General features: G+C 26.2%; 1 non-coding gene across 1 annotated transcript; it reads right to left on the bottom strand.

The window, feature by feature from the left end:
• On the bottom strand, nucleotides 1-71 carry TRNAG-CCC. Its single transcript has one exon. It is a non-coding gene; the product is annotated as a tRNA-Gly (tRNA).
• Between the last annotated feature and the right edge of the window lie 6,891 nt (nucleotides 72-6,962).

The raw sequence follows: 6,962 nt of genomic DNA, 5'->3' as shown, positions 1-6,962 counted from the left end.
TGCGCATCCGGGGAATCGAACCCCGGTCAGTACCGTGGGAGGGTACTATGATACCACTACACCAGATGCGCTTCTTGTCCGTAGTTCGGCCACTAAATTATAATATAGCCTCTCAATGACATTTTTTGGCTTCAAGGAAAGAATGTTACCAAAACTAGTGGGCTGAGACGTAACAATATAAATTAAAGAGTGATGAACGTGAAAACTGAAAAGAATTAGTTACTCATTCCAAAAGAAAAAAAGGACACATAATCCTTGTTGGTGGACACAATTTTTTTTTTTTTTGTCTTTAGAGATCATAAATGTTTTCCAGCTTATTTGAGTAATTAATTTTTTTTAATCTCTCAAATTTTTGGAAAATTATTTATAGTTTTTCTTTGTTCATTATGTAGTGTTTTTTAACCACCAAAACTTATTTTTTTAAAAACAATTTCTGTCAATTTTAAACCGCCAAATATTTTACTGGTATGATTTTGGTGACCGTTTGTTGCATATTCTAGCAAATTTAAAGAAGAAAAATAAAAATATAAATGTGAAATTATTGTGATTTTTATACATATTTTGATGGTTTTAAACTATCACAAATCATTTTAAAAAAACTAAATTTGAAAAGAAAAGTTATGAGAGTGTAAAATCGACACAAATTATGACACCATTAATACAAAAAATGAGAGAGACTAAAAGTAATTTTTCAAAAATTTTAGGAACTAATAAAAACAATTTTTTAATTATTCAAATTTAAAAGACTAAAAAGGTATTTAAAGCCATGGACACATTATTGAGGAAGAATGGGTGTGAAGAAAGAATTATTTAAGAATAATAAAGATAAAATAAAAATTATTTTGATATTTCCTTCTATATTGATATTTGAATTATATAAAAATCGCACTGTCGTTTTTTATCTTCAATTTTGAGAGTATAATGAAATATCAAATATTCACACGTGAATATTTTGTATTTATTTATATAAATAGTACTATTAAATCTGATTTTTTTTTATAATATTCTTCATAGAAGTGTAATTAATTAGCTTAAGGAGTGAGAAAATAAAGTATAATTTTTTAAGGTCCAAAAGGTATAATCTAAAATCTAAACATAAAAATGGTGGCAAGGGGCACTTGTGCAGACACCAATATTGTTGAGGTTGGGCCTATGTAGTGTGGCCCAAATTCGATTGATATGGGTCGGTTTTGTTATATATTGCACATTGACCCATTCAGGTTTAGTCAGGACTAATTAACCAATTAAGGTCTAAGGATACCTCCGAAGCATTCTTTAATATCAACCATCAACTTAAGGAATATGTATCAATCTTGATTGATTAGTATGTGTTTAGTTGATATGTAGAAATACTAGATTTTAAATTTGGGTATAAGAAAGGGAGAGACATTTTTTATTATTATTGAAATTTACCTTCTCGAATTTCTTAGAATAACTAAAATAGATTAATTGGTCTCACAGATTAAATTAAAAATGAGTTAACCCTTGTTTTGTTAATTGTATGAATCAAAAGACAAGTATTAGAGAATTAAAAATAATTTATGTACCATGTTCAATTAACTGAGGTAAGGTAGATTTTAAATTGACTTACTTTACTGATACATTAAACATTTATTTTTTAATCTTGGGTTTTACATGCTATAAAAAAATCTTTATGAATTTATAATAAAAATTAGTAACTATATTGACTGTAATTTTCTCTTAAAAAAAACTTTAGTTTTTTATTTTAAAAAAGGACTTATTAATTACGTTTTAAAAATATGTTGAATCATAATAAATTATATTACTTTTTATTTTATTTTTTTTATAATGATAATATACAACACGATAGAATTTACTTTTAAATTGGAAAGTATGATAAGAATATTATATTCTATCAATGACTATATTAAAAAGTAAAATTCGACAAACATTAGTACAATACGATATTTGATTTGTTTTATCAAAGTTTACATAATAGTATTTGCATTTGTTCAAAGATGTTAAAGTTTCACAAACAATTATAAAAAAAAAATGTTAATATGTCTTAAAGTTTAAGTTGTCATTCTTGTCCGTAGTATTTGTAAGTTTATTTCATGGACAAAGGTTAATAATATATAGCTTTTAATTCATTGATTATTTTAACCAAATCAATATAAAAGGAAGGATAACAAAATTATTTATCTGTAAATGAAATAATTTGTTTTATAGTTTTAAAAATAATAATATATTTTAAGCGAAAAAGAATAATTATTTCTATAATAAAAGCTATAAAAGGAAAATGAATATTTTTTTAAAAGAAAAAAATAATATCATTATCTTGACAATAAAGATATAAAAGGAAAATAAAATATTTTATCAAAATATAAATAAAGGGATAAATAGTACTTAAATATTATTATTTTATAACCAAACTTTTAAAATAAAATAATTAGTAAAATAACCATGCTTGTATGACTTTAATATAAGTCACACCAAACACTTTTCTTTTCTAAAGTCTTCCGCGACATTTCTTTTCTATACATGATCATATATATTTTTTGTTTCAAATCAATTAAAAAAATATAATTTATGGTGTAACTCAAAATTAAATTTGTGCTCAATCATATTTTTCATAATTTTATAATGTAACTCCTACAATTTATCGGTCTATAATTTATAATTTATACAATGATTTGTTTTTTTTTATTTTATAGAAATGATCAATATGATCCTCCTCCACTCATCTCATATTTTTTTTATATCTCTATATTTATCTCATTAGTTACTCTGTTATCTTGCACGTTTGGCAACTAGAATCTATGAGCGTCTGGTTTTGTATGACAAAATTTGATACGAAGCTCGCAGAAAGAAATAGTGCATATAAAAGAGAATGTTAGTTAAGAAACAAAATATTTTTTATATAATATGTTACTATCATACTTTTATGTGTTTTAGAATAAATGTAACTTTATTATGATTTTAATATTTAGCTATGTAAAAATAGAATTTTTTTTCATTGATAATGTCCTTAAAAAATGCAAATATAGCAGGATCTAAAGAAATATTCGATAGTTAGAATTAAAAAAATAAAAAGGTACGCATAATGGTAGGTTCTCTAAGACTAGGTGAAATATTTTTATTGAAAGTACTCATGCACCAACCATTCTCTGTCATGTTATCCATCCATCACCCGTACAAGAGGAAGCATTAATTCTAACACAATTGCGTTTCAGTTACATTCATTGAATGGAATAAAGAAATGTTAATTGTACTTATTTTTATGAATTTAATTTAAGTAATGTTAACCAGTGTTCGTATAGCATATATATATATATATATATATATATATTTTAAGAGTAGCGATAGCACTAGTTAAGAAATTCAAAAATGATATTTTTAATGATTTTTTTTATTTTAAATTGTTTAACGAACGTCTTAAATATATCGATTATTTATATTGTTAATATAAAATATAATTACGTGTCTGACTTTACTTGTAACTCTTTTATGGAGTACTTCACTTTGCTAAATTCGTCAGTGAATTAGTTCTGGGTTTGGGGTCTCTTTTGCTCAACCCATCAGCAAAAAAAAATCCCTATTTGAGCTTTAATTAGATACGTTAATTGGAGATCAATTACTTTTATCAGTTTCTTTATAGTACAAACGGAAAATGGCCAGAAAAATCTTTCCTTAAAATGGCCTTAAGAGAGAATTGATCCTACATTCCTTATGTTTAGAACTTTATTCGCAAAACAAATATGTAACGAGATATTTGATTTGGTTGTTTTTTTTATTTTAATCGAAAACAGAAAATGTTGATGAAAATATGTTTGGTTGAATTTTCAAAACATATTTTATAAAAATGAAAACAGGAAATAACCCGACATAAAAACAATACATTCTCGTTTGTTTTGAGTGTTTTTAGGTAAGAACAGAAACCTCATTTCGGATAAAATGAATTTGCTGAATGTAATTTTAAGTCAATCTAAAGATAAGAAGTCAATATATCATAAATTTTCAGTATTTTTATTTCATGAAAACAGAAAATAATTAGTCAAATTAAATATGCTTTTAAAAATGAAAATAATTTTCAAAAAATGAAAACAGAATATAAAAATACAAATCAAATGCACCTAAAGTTCCTCATTCCATCTTAATTTTTAAATCAAAGGGATTCTCTTACCTAATTAAGAATATATATTAACAAACAAATCATTCTGTGTTTAGCTTTAACTTAATTATTATTTTCTATCGAAAATTCCCCCACCATTCGTTTCTCTCCCCCGTTTAGAAAAATTCTGATATCTGACCAACTATAAAATAAATATCAATCAGGTAATCGTGTGGGTTTTTAACTCCTAGTAGACTGCATGCAGAATAAATTCATTTACCTAGGGGCTGGCAAGATGTGCAAACTGTTAGATGATTATTTAGAAGAATCACTTTAAAGGAAAATTCCTCTTTTGAAGCGAAGTATACTCAAATTTAAAGGTAGAGGAACATATGTTTGCTTGCATTATTTAATTTATAATGTGTAGAGAATTTGGGATTCTTTAATTAAGAAAAACTCAACTCGATTAATTCATATCATGAAGATTCTAATTAAATCAAAATGCATGTTAATATTAATTAATCAAGTGATTTGCAGCTATCAGTGTATATATTAACAATATATATACTCTAATATGGAAATTATTTAAGCCCTTCGTATAAAGTTGTCTCCCATCACAGACATAATAAGTCCTTGTACCTCTCCCATCTAACAAAGCTACTAAGAAATTATTATTACGAGCTCTGTAAGAAATTCGTAATTATTAATACATGGAAAAAATGGTTGATATTGTAGTTATTTTGTTCAGGTAAATATTCAATTTAGTTCTGGAAGTTCTGAGACGTTGTTACTTTAATTTTTGGAAGTAATAAAATTTGAAATAAGTTTCCATGTTTTACCTTTAGTTCCTATATTTAGCTCCTTTTTTTTTTCTCTTCTAAAATTATTTTGGATAATTTTTTTTTCAATCAATGAATTCAAGTTAAGATTATAAACAACAATAAAGTTGAACTAGTTAATCATGTCTCGTCCTAAGTAACTCATAAAGCTTGAGCGGTCACTGCCATGCAAAGAAGACTAGATCTAGAAGGCATTATAGTCTCAACCGTATCCGTAGGAGTTGAAAATGATATCGAAAAGTTTATAACATTCATTCACTCACTACTAGAAAAATTGAATTTTAAATCGATTATTATGTCCATATCACGATGATTTTCAACCGTCATATAAATTGAATTAGATTTCCTTTATAGGAAGGACAAGGTTTCTAAAGGGAGGGTTTGACAGTTATAGTTGTAGCGTAAACAAGGATTTTGGAGGTTCTAAGTTCTTCGCAGGGGAGGGAAGGCTTTGCAAGAAAACTTTTTAAAATATTTTTTTTTATATTAGTTCAAAATAAAATTGATATGATAAAATTTTGATTATATTATAATTTTGATCATCTTAATTTTTAATTGTAACATTTGATTCTCTTAGTTTTACAAATTGACAGTTTTGATACATTTATTAAATTATTAACTAATAATTGTGATTAGTAAAGTTATTAAGTTAGTTACCAATTAATTAAAATCATTCATTATTTAAAAAAAAAATAGTCAAAGCAGGCCTGGGAAAGTGATGTGCGAAATGTCAACAAACTTAAAGCCAAAACATTGACAATAGAAAGAAAATCTATTAGACCACTATTATCCTTTAACTTCTACAGGAGAAATAGTTCTGAGATGTTAAAATGTTAGTGGACTTGAGATTGAAATATTGACACTAGAAAAAGAATTTAGGTCATTTTTGCAAAGCCTCGATTGAAGAGTATATTGTTATATGTGTCTCATATTATATAAGAGTCAATAATAATAATAATTTACAAATATCATTTTTCTTCAATCCATTGTGACCTTTTTTAGTAAGGATAAAACTATGATAAATTATTGAACAACGAAATAAGTAATACTTCAAATGACGATACCCAAACAATGCCAACAAACTTGAGATGAGAAGAACTCCTAAATTCAAAAATTTTAGTTTTGAAGATAATTATTTTAGTTTTTCAATGTTTTTAAATAAATAATATGACTATACTTTATTTCAAAAATTATTATTTTAAGTCTCTTTTATTAGTCATCCTATCACGATTTTAGTTGCGACATATATGGGACATTCCAGTGCAACAATTAGAAAGGAAATTCTCTTAACCGTTAAATATTCTACAACCTTTAATTAACATGATAGGTGTAACATGATGTTAATTAGAAATTCTCAAATTTGAGTGCAGAGAGTATTGGTACGCAGCAAACTTAATTACTTGACATTTAAAGTCTCAATGCAAACGAATTATAAGGTTGGTTGGTTGATAAAAAAAGAGAGAAAGAGAAAAAGTCATGGATTTAATTTTTAACGATAATAAAAAATTAATAATTAAAAATTAACATTTAAACAATAAAAAAATTTCAATGCAATGTGCATCGACTCAATGTATAATCAACTTGGGTTTTCAGTCACCTTTTATTGATGCTTAGTAGCCTAAGTCTTCAACTACCTTATATATGTGTAAAATAATTACAGTGATGTGTGCGATTTTATTTTTCACACATTTGTGAGAAAGCACAACTAATAAGAAATAATGGCATGACACGAGTGGCAACTTGGTGATTTTTGGTACCAATTTGAAAGCAACCTATTATACGACCCAAAACCCTAACTAGCAACTTCTTTAGTGACTAGAACCCTTCTTTTAAAAGGAGAGGCTAATATGGAAAGATATGTAGTATGAAGGATGCCGTTACGAGCAAGTATCTTGTTTTGTTAAATATAGGACTAGGATTTTGGCTTTTCTATGGGACAATCACATGGGCTTGTAGCAAACATGTGCTGGGGGAGGATGTTTTCCATTTGCTGTGGAGCCAACCCTTTATGATTCTCAATGTTATACGGGATTAAAAGAAGCATTTATGGA

The sequence above is a fragment of the Glycine soja genome, chromosome 9 (genome assembly GCF_004193775.1).
Source record: "Glycine soja cultivar W05 chromosome 9, ASM419377v2, whole genome shotgun sequence".
Lineage (NCBI taxonomy): Eukaryota > Viridiplantae > Streptophyta > Magnoliopsida > Fabales > Fabaceae > Glycine > Glycine soja.
The sequence above is the reverse complement of the archived record's forward strand: the minus strand, read 5'-3'. Positions and strand labels throughout refer to the sequence as shown.